The sequence below is a fragment of the Cavia porcellus genome, unplaced genomic scaffold, assembly GCF_034190915.1.
Source record: "Cavia porcellus strain 051 isolate PalLab524CR breed Dunkin Hartley unplaced genomic scaffold, mCavPor4.1 scaffold_3, whole genome shotgun sequence".
NCBI lineage: Eukaryota > Metazoa > Chordata > Mammalia > Rodentia > Caviidae > Cavia > Cavia porcellus.
Window position 1 is genome coordinate 52,268,120 of NW_026947486.1, and position 24,979 is coordinate 52,293,098.

Consider the following 24,979-nt stretch of genomic DNA (forward strand, 5'->3'; position numbering starts at 1 on the left):
AACAGGCACTTGTGTGGTTGAGCTAAATCCCCAGCCCCAATCTAAATTTTTTGTGACTCACAGTTTTCCATTCTTGTTGATAATCTTTAAGGATATGATTGAAAAATAAGAATTTGCTGCATTTTAACTGTCTTAACTATAAATTAGACATATTTGGACAAGTTTAATATCCACAGAAAATAAAGATACAATTTATTAGGAAGAAAATTAGGTTAAAAATCTTGATTGACACATCTAGGCATAGTACTAGAAGATTGCATACAAAAGCTCAATTATCCATTTCTCATTCAAAAGAATATTATTTAGTGATTCAATGTTGTGAGACATTTTGTCACCCCAGCACTTAGCGCAGTACTACAGTAATATGTATCAGGATTTCTGAACAAAAAATGTTCCTGAAAGCAATTACTTCAAATTGAAATTCTCCAATAAATCAAAGAGCCTCGAAAGGGCTCCATGACTCTAGAACAAATTTGTAAAATTTCTAATACAAATGAAACAAAAATATAATCACATTTGATGTGAAAGATTGTAAAGTAGCTATAATTTCATTTTCTTTGGCAGATTATATAAACTAAAATAAAAATTTAATTGTCAAGGGAAAAATCTAAATTTCATATTGGACCCTGAAACACACATAACATTTTGCATGCTGTAAGGGAATTGTTAATGAAATGTGATTTTATATATCTATACAATTCCTCCCACAAGTAAAATGTCCAAAAGAAAAAAAATGCTCTGTGCTCAGTTTAAAGTTCGTAACTTTTTTCTATCCTCAAGGTATAGTGTTCAAAATTCTAATACAATTAATACAGCTAAGAAATATAGCTGAAAAAATTGTCTAAAGAGAAATAAAAATGAAACATACATATTCACAGCCATTATCAATGTACTTAAATTTATTTTAAAACATAGACATAAATTAATTTGTAGTTTTCATTCTAGATTGAAACCTCACCTATGAATTTCAAAAATATGAATTTGATTCTTTTCTTTGTACTTTAATTTGCCCTTCAATAAATAAATTTTTTAAAATTTTATTTAAAAGGAAAAAAAAATAAAAACAAAACAAAACAGTGTAAGGGTACAAGTAATACAGAACTACAAAAAAAAAAAAAAAAAAAACAGTAAGAAATCACCAGTTAATAGATTACACATTGTCATCTTAACAATAGTTGCTGAATTCACAGGATCAAAGCATAAAAAGTGGACATTCATACTGTGAGATTGCAAACATTTGTGATTAATGATCCAACAAAAACTCAGTAATATGGTCAACTATCCTAACACACCTAAACGCACTTGCAATTGTATCATTTATAGCACTTTTTTCCTCTCTTTTTTACAACAAAATTTACACATTTTGAGTTTTATTATTCCCATAGTTCTTATTACTTTTTTTTGAAGGGAATAAACCAAATATGACAAAACAAATCTATCAGTCAAAGCCAAGGATAGACATAGCACATGATGTAAAAACAGAGCACAAGGTTATCAACAATGGTTATCATAATGCCTCTTGCTTCCTTAAAAAACAATTAACCTATATCATTAAGTATAATAAAGTTGAACAAAACAGTACAGAACAAGATCAATAAAACCTAAACCTTGTAAACATTACAGGACTTCAAAAGAAGATAATAGTCAAACCAGAATGGGCATCATAGTGAATCTTATTGCCTTCAAAGTAGTTGCCTATACCCTCAAACTTGATACTATCAAACAGAACGGAAGAGTCTAATCAGTTGAAACAAGAGAGTGGGAGTAATACAGGACTTTAAATCAAGTTAATAGGAAATCAAAAAAGTTACTATAATATATCCTGCTATTTTTCCCCTTAATTAAAATAAATACTTTTTTTAATGTATAAGGGGAGATTGAGAAAAAAGAGGACGTAACAACATAACAATACAGTTCAAAGCATGACAATTTCAGCAACCTAGAGCTTCACCACCAAATAAGCCAACTTAAAGTAGTTACCATAGTGTCTTTTTCCCTGAAATATTTGAATGTAACTTCGTATACTATAGCATCAAACATATCAAGACAGTGTGAAACTATTCAAGTGGATGAAAGTATTACAGTGTATTTAGAACCAGCTAACAGAAAATGAGCAATGGTTTCTATATTATCTCTTTGCCTATACTAATTTTTGTTTATACTATCATATATAATAAAATCCAGTAATATAAAACATGATAAAACTAATGGAGACAGAAGAGCAATAGTTTGGTGGGGCTTCAAAGCAAGATGATATTAAATCTACACTAGCTATTATGATGTCTTGTTTTCTTTAAAATAGCTATTCACATCATCATGGACAATAATATCAAACAGCCCAGAATAAAGCCATTTCAATTAATGAGTGAAAACTTTATAAGGCTTCAAGGCCACATAATGGGGAATCATGAGTACCACATACTTTTATATATTTGAATCATTTCTTATACTAGGGAAACTATTCTGTATCCACACATATGAGTTTGATTTATTTCACTTATGAGTATGGTCTCAAACTGCACCCATTTATTTATAAATATCTCAATGTGATCCTTCTTTATAGCTGAGTAGTACTCCATTGTATAAAAATACCACAACTTTTTTTATCCATTCCTCAGTTGATGGACACATAGGTTGTTTCCAAGATCTGGTGATTGCAAATTGTGCTGCTATAAAGATAGGTGCACATATATCACTGTGATATGATGCTTTCAGTTCTTCTGGGAATATGCCTAGAAGTGAAATAGCTGGAACAAATGAGACTCCCAATTCCAGCTTCTTGAGAAATCTCCAGACTGCCCTCCACAAAGGTTGTACCAGTCTACACTCCCACCAACAGTGCAGGAGAGTTCCTTTTTCCTCACAGCCTCTTCAGCATTTGTTGTTGATGGTTTTCTTGATCTTGTCGATTCTTTCAGGGGTGAGATGGAATCTCAGTGTGGTTTTAATTTGCATTTCTCTAATGACTAATGATGATGAACACTTTTTCATGTATTTATTTGTCATTTGTATTTCTTCATCTGAGAAATGTGTATTCATCTCACATGCCCATTTTTTGATTGGATGTTTGAATTTTAGGGGTCTGAGTTTTTTTTTTTTTTTTTTTTTTAATTCTTTATAGGTTTTAGAAAAAAGTCGCTTGTCTGAGGGGGAGTTCACTAAGATCTTTTGCCAGTTTGTGGGTTTTCTTTTCACTATGCTAGAGATTTCTTTTGACATGCAGAAACATTTTAATAAGAGGTGATCCCAGTTATTAATTCTGGGAAGTATTTCCCATGCTGTTTGAGTCCTTTCATGAATTCTCTACCTACTCCTATGTCTTCAAGGTTTCTACCCAATTTGTCTTCCAATAGATTTAGTGTTTCTGTTTTAATATTCAGATCTTTGATCCATTTAGATTTTAATTTAGTACATGGTGATAGGCATGGTTATAGTTTTAGTTTTTGGCAAATGGAGAGCCATTTTTTCCAACACCATTTATTAAAGAGACTGTCATTCTTCCAGTGAACCTGCTTGGCTCTTTTATCAAAGATAAGGTGGTTGAGTGTGTTTGTAGTTGTAGTTGTATCTTCTAATCTCTTCCATTGATGTTCGGCTCTGTTTTGATTCCAGTACCATGTTGATTTTACTATGGTTGCTTTGTAGTATAACTTCAAGTCAGGGATAGTGATGCCTCGTGCCTTGCCTTTGTTGCCTAGAACTGTATTTGCTATTCTAGGTCTCTTCTCACTCCAGATGAATTTTAGAAGTGATTTCTCTAAATCTATGATGTATGTTGATTGCATTTTTATTGCGATTACAATGAATCTATATAAGAGTTTTGGGAAAATGGCCATTTTCACAATGTTTGTTCTTCCTATCCATGAGCAAGGGATGTCTTTCCATTTTCTGTGATCATCTTCAATTTGTTTTTTTTTTTTTTTTTTTTTTTGTATTATATTTTCTTCTTCTGTGGGAGTAATTCCTTAATATTTCTTTCTTTCTTTCTTTTTTTTTTTTTTTGGTCACTTGTTTGAAGAGTGTACCTTCTCTTATTTCTCTCTCTGTGATTTTTTGTTAGTGTATAGGAATGCTATTGATTTCTGAGTATTTATTTTGTATCCAGCTACATTACTGAATTTATTTATTATATCTAAGAGTCTTTCAATGGAGTTTAGGGGATCTTGTATGTAGAGCATCATGCCATCTGCAAAGAATGATAGTTTAACTTCTTGTTTTCCTATCTTTACCCCTTTTATTTCTCTCTCTTATCTAATTGCTCCAGCTAATATTTCCAGTACTATATTAAATATAGTAGTGAACTGGAAAGGAAAGAACTTATAAAAACAACAAACAATCAGCAAATGACAAATCAACATTTGAAAAATGATGCAAAGGAAAATAATATAAGATTAATAGGTTTAAATTAAAACATTGACAAAACAAATTATATAAAACAAATATTTGCAGAAGCAATAGCTGAAAATGTCCCAAACATGGTGAGAAAAAGCAGGTATATAGGGCCGGGGATTTAGCTCAGAGGCATAAGTGCCTGCCTGGCAAGCACGTGGTTGTGAGTCCATGGTACCAAAAAACAAACAAACAAACAACACACTGTTATACAGATAAGTGAAGCTCATAGGATTCCCATTTGCAGTAACCATAATAAATATATACTCACACTTATAATAATAATTAACACCCCTGAAGTTGAACATAAGAAAAGAATATTAGAAGTTTTAGAGCCAGGGATTTGCTTAGCAGTATATGCATGAGCCTGGCAAGCATGAGGTCATGTATTTGATTCCTGGTACAAAAAAAAAAAAAAAAAGCTTTTAGAGAAAATAAACAAATCACCTATAAAGAAAAGCCTAACAGAATCACATCAGACTTCTCAACACAATAAAGACAAGAAGAACATAAAGTATTTTGAATCCTAAATGAAAATGATTTTCAACCAATTCTGATGTACCCTACAAATTTATCCTTCAAAATTAATGGAGAAATAAGATATAGCTAAAGAACTTCAAACCAACCCTACAAAGAATACTGAAAATTATTCTACATAGACATAAATAAAATGACTTCAAGAACAACAACAGAACAAAAAAAAAAAAAGCATTAAGCAGGGCAAACAAAGAGTACAAAGTTAAAAATCAACAGCAGAATCATAACGTGACAAACATAAGCCAACATATATCACTATTAATCATTAATGTAAGTGGACTCAATTCACCAATTAAAGGAAACAGAGTGGCATGGTGGATAAAGAAGCAGCCACAACCACATGCTGTATACAAAAAAACCATTTAACCCAAAGAGAAATTCATATATTGAAATTCAAAGCATGGAAAAATATATCATGCAACAGGAACCCCCCAAAAGAAAGGGTAGGTATTCTTGCAAACAATGTGAACCTTAAACCAAGAATTATCAAAAAAGATAAAGTCACTACATCTTTGTTAGAGGAAAACTTCAAGAAGAGCTAACAATCATAAAAATATATGTAAAAATATTGGAGCTATATAAGACAAATCTTAGTAGACATAAAAATCAAATAAGCAATAATACAGTTATAATGAGGAAATTTAATGTCCCATTGTCTCAAAAAGAGAGATCAACAAAACAAAATACCAGCAAGGAAATACCAGAAATAAATCAAACTTGTGATGAAATGGACTTAGTAGACATATATAGAATATTGCAACCAACAACATTAGAGTACAGATTCTTCTTAACTTCACACGGGATATTCTCAAAAATGTAGCATATACTATAATATAGAACTTGCTTAAGTAAATACAAAACAATCAACATTCATCCAGTCATATTATATGATCACAGTGCCATGGAACTGAAAATTAATGACAAAAGAAACTCTAAAATCTTGATAAACTGTGGAAATTGAATATATACAGGGGAACAAAGATAGCCTCTTGAACAAATGGTGCTGAAAAAACTGGCTTTCCATAGACTGAAAGCTAAAACTAGACCTATGTCTATCCCCATGCACTAAACAAAGTCAAAATGGATCAAAGATCTAAATGTTAATATGAAACACAATATCTGCTAGAATACAAAGAAGGTATGATCCTTAAATAAATAGGTGTAGGCAGAGAATTCAAAAACAAAAATCAAATTGCACAGGGAATCCTTCCCAGAGTCAGCAACTGAGATAATGTCTTATTAAAATGTTGCTGCATATCTAAAGAAATTTCCACTAAAGTAAAAAGAAAACCCATGAATTAGGGAAAATATGTCAGTCAATTGTCCCTCAGACAAATGACATTTATCTAAAACATATAAAGAATTTTAAAAATCAGGCCTCTTAAATTCAAAGACCCAATCCAAAAATGGGCATAAGATATTAATACAAACTTCTCATATGATGAAATACAAACAGTAAACAAATACATGAAACAATATTAAACATCATTGGTCATTAGAGAACTGCATATTAAAACAATGCTGAGATTGCATCTCACTACAAAAAAGTGGCCAGGATCAAGAAAATCATCAAAAACAAATGCTAGAGAGACTGTGGGGGAAAAAAGAATCCTTCTTCACTGCTGTTGAGAGTGCCGAGTGATAAAACCACTGTGGAAATCAGTCTGGAGGTTCATAAAATAGCTTGAATTAGAGGTCCCATTTGACCCAGCTATCCTGCTTCTGGGCTTAATCCTAGAAGAACTGAAAACTTTACACCACGGTAATATACATGTACTGTTTTTATAGCAGCATAATTTGTAAGAGCCAAATGTTGGAAACAAAATGCCCATAGATAGAGGAAAGGATAGAAAAGTTGTGATATTTTTATACAATGGAGTAGTACTGAGCTATAAAGAAGGATCACATTGAGGCTTTTGTAAGTAAATGGATGTGACTTGAGACCATACTCATAAGTGAAATAAATAAAACTCACATGTCTGCATATTTTACTGTCTCCTTAGAGTAAGAAACTGAAAGATTAATAAGGTAAAAAATTTCCAATAAATACTGAGACAGGGTAAGAAACTGTTCAAAGGGGAAAAATAACTTGGATAGGGAAAAGAAGAGGAGGAAGGGAAAAGAAAAATGATGTAATTTCACATATATACACATAAGAAAGCTAAGATGATGGTACTACTAATTTTATTAGTTCTTGGAACAAGACAGTTAACACTCATAAGTTTAGATCAATTTTGTATGTCTACGTCTTGTAATCTGAATAACTCTTTTGAAGTTAACTAAGCAAAATAGCAACATTTGTTAAGTTCCTAACACGTTGTCTTGAAAGCCTATATCATTATTGTTTTGGGGTATTTATTACTATTGTTTGTCTCTTTCTGAAAATGTTGCTCATTTTTAAAATAATTTTTGTGTTATTTGCTTTTCCCTCTTTAAAATAAAATGTAAAGAAATTGAAAACGACATGAATTCATGTGTATGTGTATATATATATATATATATATATATATATATGTTTAAAATAGCTAAGGTGATTGTACTATTAATTCTATTTGTTCTTGGTACAGGGCTGGGAATGTAGCTCAGCAGCACAAGCACCTGCCTGGTGCCTACAAGGTTGTAAATTCAATCCTGGTAACAACAACAACAACAACAAATTAACATTCATAGGAGTATATCAATTTCACATGTCTATATCTGATAATCTGAGTTACCTTTTTGAAGATAACTACACAAAATAACAACCTTTGTTAAGTTCCTACAACCTTGTCTTGAAATCCTATATTGTTATTGTTTTGGGGATTTTGTTATTTTTTATTTTTCTCTTTTGTTCCTTGTTTTTCTTGTATTTTTTTGTTTTGCTTTGCTTTACTCTTTAAAATAAGATAAAAAATAAATATAAATGATACAATGACATACAGGTGAATAGAAGAATAAATTGTGAACTCATCCCCTGCAAGGGTACTCAGGAATATGAATGAATAAACTATTAAAAGAATGCAACAGCAACTGGTGAGCCACACAAACTTTCAACTGAGTGAAAGAAAGCCAGGGCATTTATTGTAGGTTCTTACATAATTAAATTTTAGAAGAGATAACCCTTTGGGAATGACATATGGGTTCCCTGAAGCAAGTGGTGGGTGCTGATTTACTGTGAAAATGATATTAAGGTATCTTTCAGAAGTCACAGAAGTATTTTATAAATTGACCTTACTGATTTTTGTACATATATGATTTTGTCACACATGACTTTATACTTAAAACAAGTACAATTTATTGCTTGTAAATTAAACCTCAATAAAACTTCATTTTGAAAGTGTTGATTAAAAAGTATCATTTATTTTTTTTAGAAAAATAAAAGAAGCTATGTAAATTTAATTTTCAAACAAATCAAAAAAGTAAAATATGATTGAGGTTGCTGGATATTACATTACTCAAAAGTTATTAATTTGTAATTTAAGAACAATGTGATCTTTAAAAATGTGTTGTCTGAGCAAAAGTTTACAATTGTTTAGCTAATCTATTAAAAGACCAATGTATTAGACATTTTTAGCAGGAAAGCAAACACCTTTAGATTGAACAAGATGTATATTTATTTTTTTGCAAACAAGCAAAACTTATGTTTTATATATTGAATGATTAATAATGTCTCCATTATCTTAAATCTTTACATGAATGTATTCTAATATCTTAAGTAACAAAGCTATATTACTAAAAATTGAGAAAGTTGCAAATCTCATTGAAATAATTCCCCGAAACAAATTTATTGGATTAAAGACAGATACATATGTGGATTGTAATACATAATTTTTGGTGACTTTTCAATTTTGGCGTCAAATGCCATTTAGGAGATGTATCTATTATTCAATATGGTAAATATTATAAAATATATAAATACCATTCTATACAATCTAGATTTTTTCCAGAAAGTTAAGAACTATTTTAAGTCTTTAGCTTTAAAAAAAAAACAATTAACATTTTGCCTTTTATTAGTTTTGTTTGATATATACTATTTAAATATGTAACTAAAATAAATTTCAAGTATTTTATAATATTTCTGTTTATGTAGTCTTTATTCGCTTAGTTTTTTAAACTCGAATAGCCCTTTGACTGTAAAAGGGATCACAGTATGTTACACTGAAAAGGAAAATAACTAGGAAGACCAACTGCCAGCTGCTCTTAAGTAACATTCATGGACTCAGGCAAATGCCTTCAAAATTATTAGAACATTAAGGAAAATGATGTAATTTAACTAGATGTAACTTACTTTAGTCTACATTTAAGTATCATTTATGTTTTACTGTATTACTTGAAATAAACTGGAGGTTTCATAATAATGCATACCATGACGCATGTATTTCATTGAAATAATTTTTACTTTCTCCACTTAGAGGAAATAATACTGAGAACTAGAAAACTCCACAGCGATAAAATTAAATATATTTTAATAAAAAAACATTGGCATGTATTTATTAATTCAGAATGACAGAATAAAAGAAACAAAAGTTAGGCAGAAAGGAGACAAAGGGATCATAAATAAAATTGTACTTTTAAGAAGACTGCAACTTGCAGGACCTACTGAAACTTACCCAAGGCACTCCACATCAGCATTCCCTTAGTTAAATTTAGGTTCTTTCCCTTCTTGATCCATACCACCCATAATTGCTCAGGAAAACTTGAAGTCAACAAAATGTAATAATTAAAAATGAGAAGAACAGGAATATGATTCTAACATATGTAACAGATTTACAGAATGCAAAGAATGTTTTAATTACCTATGCCAAAAAAAAGCAATAAGAAAATGGGAAAAAATGGAGTCACGTTATTATAGACATCGAAATTAAACAGAAATTTAAAATCTATCTATGTGCAGAGGAAGTAGGACCTTGATGAAGTCAGCACAGAAGATGAATTTAACCAAAAGCTGGAGGCAAATCAGAAGAAAGCTACTCTTCAAAACAGATCTGCAATAACCAGGCATACAAATCCATTTAGAGATAAACAACAAGATTAAAGATTATACTGTAATTAGTACTATCTGGTCCAGTGAGCAAAGATAAGTTTCAGATGCATAGGAGTTGACCAGAACATCTAGATTCATCCTTTTCAAGAACACCTTTGTAATTTGCATATAGACTAGTTGTGTGAGTTGATTCCTTATTGGAACAATATTAGCTAGGTAATTATACTTGGAATTCTATAGGTTGATTATAGTTCAATTCATGTTGTACTCACATTGTAATTTTATTCTATAAACTACCCTTAAAAAAGAACCTTGTTAACCACCCACTTGAGACCCCTCCTAGAAATCTATTACTCATTCTTGTTGTTTCCAATAACTCTCCTGACTTCCTCCTTTGATTCATGACTTCATTCCTCAATGTTGTGAGACAACAAACTTGGAACTTCTGATATCATGGAAGTTATTTTTTTCTGTAAAGTTTCTGTAATGTGGGCCAGTATCCTTCTTAGGGAATGGACCACCATTTTATGGAAATAAAGTCCTTTTTTCTTTCTCTTTCTTAAGGGCCTGCATTCTATTTCCAGAACTCTTAATGGAACCTAACACTTTTTTTATCATGTTGGGTAATAACATGAATGAGTCAAGGCTTCATTTATTCTTTAGACTATTTCTACTGATAAAACATAAATTTTTATTTCATTAGTTTTATCATATTAAACAATGCGTGCTTATCAGGGAAACTATCACAAAAATAAAGTATAGAACATTTAATAATAAGTGTTCATAAAAAGCATCGAAGTTTTCAATACTAATTGATTTTTGATGTATAAAAATTAAAAAAAAAAACAACAGAAATAAATTCCTTTCCAAACTACAATGAAAATAGCAATAGAACTCTGCAAGCAAAATATTATTTAATTATGACATCTAAGGCAGTCTTCACACATAACAGTCCATTTCATACCTGGGCTTCACTTACACTGATAGCACGTGTTTGTTTTCCTGACATTTTTGTAAGACATAGTGGAGTACTTAGAACAAAGAACAGACATGAATATTTTCACATCAGCTGTTTACTTGCTTACAAATAGCTGAGTCACATAAATAGAAACCTATGTGAACAACAATGAAAATATCAACAGAACATATAAAAATGAGCTTTGCTTCAACTGCCACACCCAATTTAATTTTCACAGATGAAAATTGCATCTTATCAAACTGAGCATCAATTTGAAACCAATAAACCAATTGTTAAATATCATATTCTGATTAGTTTGTGAGATGGAAGCAGCAATTCTGTTCATAACATTATTTGGCTTATTACTACACAAATAAGAATCTGATTGCTGGGTTCCACAATAAATGTCTAATTTGGAATAATAATAAGTGTTTGCATGTATGAAGTCTTTATATGCCATATTTTGACCTGTCACTTTCCGGTAAGTCTTTTATATTCCTGCTGTTACCATGAGAAACCTATGCTAAGTGCTGATCTTGGAATGCTTTTGGTTGAACTAGTGAGGTGTCATAACAAATACATTTTAATTATGACTATGGAAATATACAGCATGTTTTACTTGTATTTCAGCTTTCGTGTATTTCTCAGGATCTTGTAACATTTTATCTGTTACAGTGTCTAACATCAAATGTAAGTCCTGGCATTCTATCCAGTTCTTTTTACATCTGCCAATACCCTCACTATATTTTCAGACCCAGTTCAAACACTGGATTATTCCATTTGGTTACATGAATATGTTGCAATATTATTGCCAGTCTAATAATTATATATTCACATTACTTTTTTCTTTGTTATCAGAATCAAGGAGGTCTGCATTTCCTGTGTCTGTATCAGTTGATTATTGCTACATTTTACTGCTACAAGAACTTTGGCTCACAAGATCATTATCAAAATCATCATCATCATCATCATCATCATCATCTTGATTATCATCCACTCACATGATTCTTCTATTTTGAAAACGTATTGTAATGTAAAAGATCGTCATCATTATGCGTGCATGAGTAATATGATGATTTACTTTTGATCTCATTCAAAACTTGCAAATCTGGTTTTTCATGTGCCATTTTATGAACTGGGCTAATTCCACCAGAAAAACCAAAACTAAACATTTTAAAAACAAATCCTAAAGTGATATAAAAGAATTATACCCTCATGATGCTGAGGGAAATATTCACAAAACCTATTAGACACATCAATTGGGCATAAATCCTGGTTTGACACATTTGCACATATGCATATATCATACCTTTCATTATACTAAGTGGATAAACACAAAGATAGCTTTCTTTATCCTCCAGAAACAGCTACTGAGGTGCATGGCTGACTACAATTATGCTAATGTAAAAATTTATAGAAGAAAATTAAGGGATGCATCTGTAGAAACTAGTGTTAAATACTGTGGGTTTTAATTTATAATCAATAAAAATCTTCTCAAACCTCTAACTGGCTAGTCTTGAAAATTTTCTTTTCTGATGTGGTAGTCAGCAAAACTGTACACCTATTTCATGGGTAAGTTGTGTTAGGTTCCTTATCTCAGCTTTTGGAATATCCTCTGATCCTTTCTGATGACAAGCATATTGTTAATTCATTCCAAGTCAGAATATATCATTGACATAGGGGAAATAATATAACTCTACCTGCTAGATGTCAGATACGCTGAGTTTGTGTTCACCAAAATTCAAAGTACTAATTTTAAGAAACAACAGAAGTTATATGCATGAAAACTTTACTGAGATAGAGACAGGTGAGAACTCAAAAGTGAGTTGCTGTGAATGCCCTACACAGAGGAAGTTTATAGAGCAAAATAATCAAGTAGGTACAAAGTCACAAGCTGAGCATAATATGGGTCAAAATTATGTTCTGCCAATAAGATTAGAGGCATAGCCTCTCAAGTAATAATGATCTATCAGGGAAGCAAGTCATATAGCAAGTGTACATGGAAAGAACCAAGCTCATTTTAGCAAAAGATGAATCAGGAGGTCCTGGCCACCCACTGGGGTAACTGACGTCTATCTAGACTTTACTGAACCAGGGATTATAGTATACTGTTATGCCCTGGGGAGGCATGCAGAGCAGGTCATTAGATCTTGATCTTGAGGCCTGGTCTCCCATAGATTTGCCTCCAGCTGCAGTTGTAATTTGCTCTCATCTTTTGCACTGATTTCCTTGAGGGCCTGCTACAGCAAACAGAAGCACCAAAACAACACCCAGGATTTTGAGGCAATTTAACTTTACATCATTGAGCACCAATTAAGATCATTCCCAAAATATCAGACCCTGACCTCTGGTGGTCTAGCATTTTTATATGTTGCACAGGCAGGGGGTACAAAAGTGAAATAGAACAGCTTGACATCTCTGATTAGCTAGCAGACTGAGATCATTGGTTACAAAGCTAGATTAAGGATCATAATGCTTAGTATAATCAGGCATACTGCATATTTTGTAATGCTCTTATGGTTACAAAGATCAAAAAAGTAATTACAAAGCCATGAAACAGTTACAGAGCTAGGCAGTTTCAAAAGAACAAAGTTTTAAAAAGAAAAGTTTTTGTAGTATAATTTTTTTTTCCCCTTTAAGGCCTAGTCCTACATGTAATCTACCTGCCTCAGCCGTCAGGTTACATAAGATTACAGGCATGTACAATGGCACAAGGTTTAGTCCTGTTATCTCATCAAAATTTTATATGATCTGTGCATAAAAATACTAACTAGGAAGATATAATCCAAGTACACAATCAATTGGCATAGTTATTTTAATATACTTAATTATATTCATTTCTGAGAGTTTTTTTAGTTTTGAGTTTCAAAGTGCCTATTTTCTCTCTCTCTCTTTTTTTTTTTTCTTTTTAATTCAGAAGCCTCATAAAGTATATTGCAAGGAATGAAAAACACTTTTTGAAAAAAACTTGGGTTTGGAGACTGAACACGTGTTTATCCTGTTTAAGGTTCTACTCTTATTAACTGGTCAGTCTTAGCTAAGTACACCTGCCTGAACTACAGGGTCTCCTCTTATATAAAGAGTACCATGCCTTCCTTTATTGCTCAAATATTTTGTAAGACTAAAAGGTATAATTACTTCCCAAATGATATGAAAATGTAGAATACCATATATATATATATATACATATATATATATATATATTGAAATACTGACTATAAAATTAATCAAAAGGAAAGTGTGGCATAAAACAATTTTTGAAGTTAATTTTACATGATGATAGTGACTAAATTATAAAATCATTTAAAATCTCAGCTTTTATTCTAATGATTTAAATACCTTAAAATAATTTTACTTTTAAATAATTAAAATATATCAACAAATTAACTTCATCATTGCTGTTAATTATATGATACAATAGCAAAACCATTTATTGAACAGAAATGTCCTTTTCTAGGATTCCTTCCTTTTTTGCAGATTTTGTTTATGCAAATTTCATCCTTCAAATGTATTAGATTGGATTGACTTTATCATTTTTTCAGTTTTAGAATGGTAATCACCATATGAGAGAATTAAAAGGGCAGTTTAAAGTATTGAATAACTGGTGATTTTAGACTAAAAAACATACAGAAATTTTATAATTTTTACAAGTCACTCTTCTAATTTAAAACAGTAATTAAAAAGGATTCATTTTTCCCATTTTTTAAACTGTTGGATAATGTGAATGTAGTGTGTCCATAGATAGAAATGAAACTCAAGGGGCTGGGGATTTAGCTCAGCGGCATAAGTGCCTGCCTTGCAAGCAGGCAGTCGTAAGTTTGATCCCTGGTACTGGTAAAAATGAAAAAAACAAAAACAAACAAACAAACAAACAAACAAAAAAGAAATGAAACTCAAAAAACACTTCTCACATTAAAAATAGCTTAATTTTTTGGTAAATTTGTGCTTTACAACTAATGTTGCACTGGACCAAAATCTGAAGACATGGTGGCATATTGGCAAATTGATGTTTTCTTTTAAGAAAAGACCACATTTCAGGGGCAGTGCCTTTGGGAAGAACTATTATTGAAAAATAATACCATTTTCAAACATGATTAGATTAATTTGAGGATTACAAGGTAGTCTAAATTACTAACATCTCTTATCTAGATTTCATTTTAATACTGAATAATCAAAAATATTCACATAATATATCTCTGCTCAGACAATGGCAGTAATTTGGACATTATAAAGAAATGAAATTAAATACATATTTTACTTTTCCTAAGAATAAAATTATCATTTTTGATGAATAATCAGCATCTATCTTTATAGCATACTCTCTCTTTTTACCCAAATTCCAATGACCTCCATAGAAAAAAGATTGAAAATTGCCTCTTTTCTACACACAAACAGAAAAATAACTTCCTATGCAAGCAGTTTTTATAAAAGTCATTCCTTTGTCACTGAAGACATACAAACTGCCATGTGTGTTGGTTCTACCACATATTGATAAAGGCCTTCAAACTCTGTGTGTGGCAGGTTTGGGTTGGGAGCTCTCAAAATGACTCATAGTGAGAATACAGCATATAGCGTGGGATGCAGAGAAACAGTGTCAGGAGTTTGAAAATCAAAATCAAGAAGTTTGAGATTACTCCTCAACACACATTTAAATTCCTGGTTGCAACCAAAGAAAAATGGTGATTTTGAATCATAATGAAAGCATAACAAATTACAGTAATGAAACTAAAAAAAAAAAAAAAAAAAACTTGTTTTAAATTAAAAAAATTAAAGGACACAGATTTAAGAACATTTGTTGTTCAAGAAACTTCAAAAAATCTGTGAGCAATTTTGAAGTAAAGATACATTTTTTATTAGTCTAAAGCATCTTTGAGATCACTAGAGGAGAGTATAAAGTGGTTAGTACAGGTGAGACCATAAACAAGATAAAAGTGAATAAATGAATAGGGTAATTAATGAAGATTAGAATGAGTAAGGGAAGACAAGACAAAAAGATAAAAAAAATAACTTAAAGAAAAAGTGATTTCAAGTGTTTAGCAGAATAAAAACTGAAGATTATGGAACTCTAAAGTGATGGTAGTAAAAAAGCTGAAGTAGGTAAGGGTAGGAGAGATCAAGTAGGATGAAAACACGATTGGTGCAAGCTGTTAAACTTGGAAATTGAACACAAGTGCAGGGCTGCAGCACGGCTGGGGAATGGCTGACCTGAGAACAAAGAGACACCACAAAGGCCAAGATGAGGCCGCAGCTGAGGACACCTGACTCCAACCCCAATTAACAAAACAGAGCCTGCAGTTGCAGGCATTTCATTCTGGAGATTTTTTCTAAGAAAGCAAAATAAGGTAATTCTCCTAAATTAACATAATCTGTTTCTTGGGAAAATCCTTGAAACACTCCCAAGATCCTGTTCAGTTTTCTGCATTTTCCAATCTAACCCCTTCCTTGTTGCAAACTAAATAAATATGCACTGCCCAGAGGCATTCCTTGTCTTAGCTCCCATTCTCGAAATCTGCAAGATAGTTTTGATACCCCTGGAGCCCTAAAATCATACCACTTGTCTTATTTATTTTAAGCCATTGCCATACACTTATTTGGGAGACGGGATCTTGGCCAGATCCCCGATACATTATGGAAGAATGCACATAATAAGTGGAGTGGGTGGGGATTATTATGCTTGTAAGTGGCTGAAGGAGTACCAGAATCCAAGAGAAAAAAGTGTCTACATTTTTTGGTGGAAGATGGGAAATATGAAAGCTCAATGTGTAAGATGATTTAAATACAATGATAATAAATAAGAAAAGCAAATTTTATTCCATAGAGTATCATTGCTTTCTTTTTTAGCAATGAATTTCTACCACCTTCATTTAATATTTTCTTCAGCTGTTACAATACCTTTTCATATGGACAACCACTTTCTGTACTGGTGTATCAGTGCGTTCATTCAAAGACAAACAACAGTATTTCAATTATGTCACCTACTGTGAAATATTCTCACTGCTTTGTTGTTAATATATGTCCTTGAAAAATCTTCAAAAGTGCTCTGAATCTATGAAGTACACATACCCCTGAACTCAATTGCAAATCATCAAGCTCCCACTCTTTTATTTAACTTGCATCCACCATAAAATTCCTGGCTAGTCACTGATCAGGAATGGTTATTTTCTAAAGTCAGACATCTTTTTTTAAATAAACCTCTTAGCAAACTTCATTTATCTCTCCCTTGTATTTATCAGTTGTATCTTAGTTTTCTAAGATTCTCCTGACTCAAAGAGGCCAAAGTCTTTTTTGTTCATAATCCATTTTGTGAAGTCTTCTTGCAACCCAACACATAATTTGACACAATATATGATTAATTAGTATTTGTTGATTCTGGAGGGAATAAATAAATGTATGACAACTCCTTTGAAATATGTGAAGTCAGATTTTTGGAATTAGCTCTCAAATATTCATGCCCTGAATGATTTCTTTTCCCAATGGTATAAAATCTGGCAGCCATACATATTTTTTCAACGCAGCTCAAAGCCAGTGGTTTATAAAGTCTGCTGATGTTCCTCTTCTGGTTCCTGAAAAAATCTTATAAGTCCTGGATGAAAGCTGTTGTGAACAAATAGTGTTGAGAAAAGTTAAAAATGATAATAATTGCTTTCTGAATCTTTCACTAGATTTCTTCCTATTACTAGTAGTCTGCAAACACTCTATCAGGAATGCTTCTTACAAACATAAAGTTTTGAATACCAAGAGAAACAATAATGTCAAACTTGCTACCCCTTCTGCCATAGCATCCATCAACAAAACCCCAACATTTTGGGGTGTACATCAGAATAATCTTAAGGTGTTAAGGGGAAGGAGAGGCTCTTTTCAAACTTTAGTAAATGACTGAGTTTGAGAAAATGAGTACTTCTTGTTCTTAGTCTAACTTTCCTTCATATTTTTGTATTTATAAGTATAGCGACTTTTTAAGTTTGATGCCAGAGATACATTATATAAGGGAAACTTTCTATTGTAAGGAACAAGGAAAAGAAATGTGTGTGATGGGAGGCGACCTTACATTTATGGAACAGAATTAGTCTTAACTTCTATTGCTTTTCTTTATTTCCCACCTGCCTCCAAACCAAAATACATTAGTTATTAGGCTGCTGCAATCCCTCTAGATTATAATTTCCTTAGGAACATAAGTTGGCTTGAGATCCCAGTTGCCTGCACATGTCCTGCCTTCATCCCTTCCCTCTTGCTTGGTGCAGCCTTCTCCAACTGTACCTTGCAGGGTTTCACTCAGAGCTAAATAATGAGCTGCGTACAATCGAGGAAAATAAATCAGTCTTAAATTAGGGATATTGGAGAATTTCTCCTTATAACGACTGGAGCAAACACTGAAGGAATGACCCGGGGCGGGGGAGGGGGGGGGCTTCCCTCTCACAAAAACATACTTCACAATCTTCCCAAATTTGACGCGCAGATCTCTAGAAGTGACTGCGCAGGCTTCTAAAAAAGAACATTCTCTTCTTTCCAAGGAGAGCAGCAGCTGGAACATTTGTCGCTTTGTCTCTCAATTTCCTCTCCCTTCTTACAGTTCAGGGAATTCCCAGTCCAGTGCCTAAGCTTTTGATTACAGTTACCACTACCACCACCACATCATTTCTTTCAGAACAAACCCTCAGCACCTTCTAGGGAGTTCGTTATATGGACGACAAGATTACCAAAAATTTTTACCGAAACTGAGGGCTTTACATTCCTCTTATCACGGGACAGGGGCAGGGGACAGCGGGAATTTAGCACTTGTAATTATTATTGGGTGGGAAAGAAAAAAAACCTTGCCCTCTAAAATATTACTAAATAAGTAAACGTATTATGGACAGTGAAGGTAGGAGCTTGAAATACGCGAAAGGGAAGAGCTCAGGATAAGGAGGAAAAGGGTAGGGGAAAACCCTAAATCTGAGTTTGATCCTAGCGTTCAAAAATCACGGTGACACAACAACTAGTACTGACCAGCTCCCAGTGCCTCCATGCGCCAGTGAGGAACAGGGGAACTGGAAGCAAGGACAATGAGTCAGCGCCTCAAAGGAGATAAGCAATCAAGGGCAGCTGTATGTAAAGACAGCTAGTGCGAGCTGAGCAGCGTGAGCTCCCAGCCCGGGATCCCCTATACAACTGACTCTTTCTTCTGAGCCTCTAGGAGTCTGACATCATTGGCAGAACGGGGAGAGGGCAACAAAAGAACTAGAATCTCGGAATCCCCCAAGGATGCTATCCTCACAGCTTGTAAAGCTCAGAGCTCAGACAGCAGTGGCCAGACCCAGAGCTTGGAGCTTCGCGCAGCAGTTCTTAATATAGCAAAGAAAAAAAAAAGGTTTCTTTAGACCGGATTGTGCTTATTTCTCGGTTGTTTCGCCAAAAACAACCTCACAAAGTCCAGGCCGCTTCCAATGAACCACACAAAGACAAGAAAGGGGACATACACATATACCATTATTTCGAATAGCTTTCAAATGCACCCCTACACGCACACACACTGGGGAACGGTCCTGACACTTCCCAGCATCAATTTCAAGAATTTGTGAAGTGCGATTACAAGTGGGGGAAAAAAAGATTGTAAGTAGAATTCCATCTGGTTTCTACCAAATTGCGATGGTCCCACCCCTCCCTTTTTTTTATTTGAGTCACACCTGCCTTACTTTCCACAGAGGAAGACGTTTTATTTCAGTCGAGAAGTTATGACACCTTATCTGATGTGATGCTCAGTGTTCCGAATCCCAGTTCCTCAGGCTGTTTTCTAGTTGTAGCGCTATCTAGGGTCACACACGCTGCTTCTCCAAAAGCATCGCTCCAACTCCATTTCTTTGCCCCCTTTTCCTTCTACATGGATCTTCAGTCACTTTTCCCTCGCACATAACATAATTTGTGTAGATGTAGTATGTCTCCTAAGCTAGGTTTAAATCCTTTCTCTGCATGTTTTTACATAAGGAAGCTCACTTTTGTATTTCGTTTATTGCTGTGGTGATTCACTTTTATGACCTCTTTTGTCCTATGCCCTTGTCTCTCCCAGTTTTCCTTTGTAACTGTGTGCCTCAGTGTCTCAGACAGGAGACAACCTTTTGGAAGGACACCCTGCTCTCAGAGGCTAGGACCCACCGGCATCATGCACGCACACACGGAGTTCACACACCCATCTCAGCGAACCACACTCCCTGCCACAACGGTGAACAAAACAGCAGAGCCATAATAAGTCATTCTGGAAGCAAAGGAAATGTACTCAGTTAACCTCTAAAATTCTTTCCTTGGCAGGGTAAAACAGCACTCCCACTTGGTATTAGTGACCACCCCCCCCCCAGGGAAGAGTAAATTTGTAACTGACTAAACACAAATGTGTAAGTCCTATCTCTAACCCAAGGCCCACATTCCCTCTGCTCTACTAAAGTCTGTAATGAAATGCCCTGATTTGTGTTTAAAAAAAAAAATCACCTCTTCCAATGACGCAAACATTGACAGACATTTCATTAAAAGGAGCCATATTACTATACTCGCTTTAGGAAATAATTCCTTTTTAGAGAGATGAATTTGTTTTAGGGTCATAGCGCCAAGTATTTAGGTGATAGGTGGGTGTTTTTGTTTGTTTGTTTGTTTGTTTGTTTTTCAGCTAAGGAACTGCGTGTCTTTTCTTTAAAGAATGAGAAACCCTTTTATATTGGGCTACACTCTTAGAAAGTAATTTTTAAAATGAGAAAATGATACTGGTTTTTGGGCTATTCGATTATGAGAAGTTGCTTTAAAATTAAAAAAAAAAAAAAAAAAAAAAAAAGGTAAAAAATGTCCACACTTACAGTCTCCATATCCTGCATGAGCTGCTTTAGCACAACCTGGTAAATAGGGCAGGAAGGATAGCAAAGGCAGGCGGGGATTCAATATCAGGAGAACCTGCTAGTAGTACCATGTAAGCCACTGATCGGGCTCTCCTTAGCTTTGAGCCAGTGGTCCAGCCTCTAAAGCATTAAAGAAAGCCTGTCAAGGTTCCAAATTCCAGCAGCAAAGAGAGGCTACCAGTGTGGAGACAGCAAAAGATAGGTAGTTGGATTCTTAGCTCTATTGCCCCTCAATTCGAATCGTCCACCAGGCCATCCCAGGAGTCTAAGGCATGTTCTTTTCCCTGCATCTGCGCAGATCTTACAATTTCTTGCATCCTTGCTGAAGCTGACTGCTTATGTGTTAAGGTGAAAGACATTTTTGCATAACCAATACAGCTGAGATTCATTCGCGGACACGTTCTTGATAAAAGTGAATTTTAGCAAAGTAACCAAACTTTGTGGTGGCAGTGCAAAAAACGTAGCCTTTCTGTGCTTACTCCTCTGCTCTTTCTTTTATCTCTAGGGAAGAGAAAGAAGAAAGGGAAGAAGACACACCACAAGCTTCTTGAAAACCCCTCTGTGGTCATAGTACGGATTCCACGTGCTGGCACCTAGCAATCTCCGCTCACTAATGGCGAGACCTGTCATGCCTCCCGCGCTGCAGTCTATTTTGGCTCCCAGACCAGATACTTACGTAGTCTGCGACACCTTTTGAGCAAGACGAAGAGGTAACCATAAGAAAGAAAAGGCTTCCACCCGCTCCTCGGAGACAGCGATTGTTATTGCGGGCTCTACGCGAAGCAGCTGAAGTCGTAGAAACTGTATTTGAGGCTGTTCAGGCCGCTGAGGCTGTCTGAACTGCCTGTGCCGTCTGTGTCGCCGCTGGCACTACCATTCTGCCCACTCCTGCTTGCATTCTGCCTTGCCGCACTGGCCCTGGCATGCAGCTGTGACTCGCTGCTCCTCCCACTCTAGTTTGCGGACTGGGCGGAGCGGACCGTTTTAAATCGAGAGGGGGAGGACAAAATCTGAGCCCGAGAAAGGTGCAGGCAGAGGGGCTAGCTAGTAGCTGGGAAGATGAGAAGTGAATCAGTGCTCTTGCTGCCTGCTAGGAGGGAATGATGCCGCATTGCCTGCTGGGTACCCCTTTTTTTTGACCCCCACTACTTGCACCACTACCCCTCTGCTCGGGAGGCGGGTTCTTCCTTGCAACTAAGAATCAACCTGCAAAAGGAGGGAGGCCATGGTGGTTAACTCAGCAAGTTACTGTTCACTGCCTGGAGTCATAGGCTGAATTCGTGGTGTCTGCACACTCGCACGCAGGAACCGCTGCTTGGGAATTCTCATGAATTCATGTTGCAGCTACTCCGAACAAAGAAAATGATGACGTACATTACTACCTTCGGTCTGTCGCTCATTGCTCTCTTAGCCTGTCCTTTAAGTTTCCCTCACTTACATTATCTTACAGAAGTTTTGTTATTCTTATTCTGTGTTTTTCTCAGGACTTGCCTCCCTGCCCTGACTCCAGCAAGAGAGCAAACACTCGAAAAGCAAAATCATTTTCTCGTACAAAGGATACTTAAGACAAATTAGTGGAAGTAGAGGCAGCCCGGGGCAGTCTGAGTCAAGATCTTGTTTCTACAATATAGCATACTCTACTGTGAGCTAGGAATAATGCTTGGGTTGCTTTGTCCTACTCAAAGTCCGGGTGTAATTAGGGTGTGGTGGGGGCGGGGCAGAGATCAGCATTTGGCTACTCCAGAGCACAAGTAAAAGTAAGCTTTAGGAGGTGAATTTCCACGTCCTGCTTTTAACAAGGTTCTGGCTGCATCGCTGCTGGGGAGCCGTCATCATCGTGGGCATGGACAGGGCGTTTACCAGATAGGAAAGGAAGCAGAAAAAGGAAGAATACGGACGGAAGGCGCAAGACCAGCCTTTGGCAGCTCACTCCAGCTGCTGAGCCAGACTCTCCGGGTCAGGCATAGGGGATGCTATGGCTCTTAAGACCACTAAAGCAACTAGGGACTGTGAGTCTACTTTCTAGCTCAGATGTGCTCTGAGTATAAAGAAGCAGAGGTCAATTCTCCTTTTCTGGCAAGGGATTAAAAGCGATTTACCCAGAGGCCAAAGAACCAGGTGAATTCTGTGAATTACTCTTATGTGTGGCATAAGGCGAAAATTCCACGGTCTAGTCTTAACCCTTGGAGAAACTTTGTTTCTGGTACTGTGCTTTGACTTTAAAAGGAAAGGAGTCTCTCCTGTGCTGAAAGGTCCACAAGGTAGACTGTGATTAGTAGAGTAACTAATTTTTAAGTTTTTGTTTTTTGAATGGAATGTGGGATGGCAACTGCAGAGAGATAGAATAATAAGAAGTAAACATTTTATTAATCATTATGAGTTTTCTTTAATTCTTCGTGGAATTTTTTTCTTTTCTTTTTTTTTTTTTTTTTCAAATTTAGGGCAATTATAGTGACTTTTTTCCAGTGTCTTCGATTTTGTTCTTCCTTTCCAATTTCTGATTTTTTAAACATTGAAAATTTGATTATTCACATCCTGTTTTGTTTGTTTGTTCATTTTTGATTTTTAACTTGGATTTTTACAATTAAAACTGCTATTGGGAGAAACTGGGAGAAGTTCATCAATATGAAAGAAAACATAAAGAATTGCTGCTTCAAAAAGTTCTAGGTAGATAAATTACTATTACATTTTATTCCTTTTGTACATTGTTCATACTGTCTAGCACAGCCATTGTCCTCTTTTTGTGAGATGAAATCAGAAGCTGTCAAGTGCTTACAGCTCTGTCTCTTGAAGTTTGCACTGTTGAATGATACTGTATCATAAGAGTTAGTAGGAACTCAATGAAAGTAAAATCACTGATCTAGGAAAATGTAACAAAGCCATTTAATAGTACTTTAAAAGCACTAATAATTATCAATAATGCATATGTTAGACACTAATTAATTGGTTTCTGAAGATTTCCATCTCAACCTGAGGAGAGAACTATTCAGTGTCTGTTCTAAAGATTTTAAGTTATAAGGATTATGAAGGATTATAAAGTTAATATTATTATGTCCATTTTGCTATTTAAGAAACTGAATCTCATGAAAGATAGATAATTACACATTTATGGAGCTAAAAATACAGACTATAGATTTTCATTTAGCATGAATAACTCCTAAATTCAGTTACATAGGCATGGGTATTTTATAATTTGAATTTTTCTATAGTATAAAGCACAAAGTTTACTTTTAAATGTATTGTCCAATAGAAAACTATCTGTAAAGTAGACACATTACTGAAAGACTAGAACTACAATAGAACTTAAGTACAAAAAATCATCTGAGAAATTTAGTTTGTGAAAAAGTCTGACAGTCTGATATAAAATTAATTAAAAGAAATTTCCCATCTTGTTTTCTCTCATGTTCTGACTATTGGTAGTATCAACGAACCCTGCAATAACCAAAGGTTAAGATAGCTGACAAAAGCTCTTTCTAACTCTTAACAGGTTGTTGAGAAATCTGCTCTGCCTAGAGAGAAAGATTTACCTTTATGAAATGCATTTATGCACCATCTATATTATATAAATTGTTTATTAATCCTAAAAAAATTACTATGAGGGCTGGGGATTTAGTTAAGTGTTACAAGTGCCTTCCTGGCAAGTGCAAGGTCATGAGTTTGATTCCCAGTACCAAAAAAAATTGCTATGAGGACATATTATTAGGTCCATCTATTTTTAACTCGAGTAAATAAAAACTAGATTAAAAGTTTTATAGCTGTAAAATATAGAATTGGAAAATACAAATTTTTCTATTTCCAGTCTATTTTGCTATCCCTCAACATGTGATCTTCAGATTGCATGGATAAATCTTTGCACAATGTATATTCTATCAAAAATTTAATTAACTAAAGCCTTCAGAATTAAAGAGGGTACAGTGGAAATCTGCTTTTTTACAAACAGATCACAGGAAGGAACTGTGATATTTAACATATCTTGTTTTTTTAGTGTTCCTATTAAGAACCTTAACCATGGTTCTGTTATAATAATAAAAATGTAATTATGGTAATACACATGCCCATAAACATGGAAATATTCCTAATCTTAAGTTTAAGTGACAAAGCCATTATATGGCTATATAATGGATCAAAGAAGAGGTTTCTAAAAACTACAGTGACTAGAGCCTATCAGAATTGATTAAAACTTAAAAGTAATATGTTAATCTGAAGGCTAATTGCTCAACCATGGTGTCCTAGTAAAGGAAGATACAATAAGGAGAATTGACATTGCTTATTCAT

At 34.3% G+C, this 24,979-nt stretch overlaps 1 protein-coding gene across 2 annotated transcripts in view; it reads right to left on the reverse strand.

Annotated features, from left to right (window-relative positions):
* Positions 1 to 21,793, reverse strand: part of Pcdh11x (protocadherin 11 X-linked) — a 195,221-nt gene extending 173,428 nt beyond the window's left edge. For both annotated transcript variants that reach the window (XM_003471041.5, XM_023565585.2), the window contains exon 1: positions 21,381 to 21,793. The gene's annotated coding sequence lies outside the window, so the exon portion shown is untranslated. The remainder of the gene's footprint in view (positions 1 to 21,380) is intronic.
* Between the last annotated feature and the right edge of the window lie 3,186 nt (positions 21,794 to 24,979).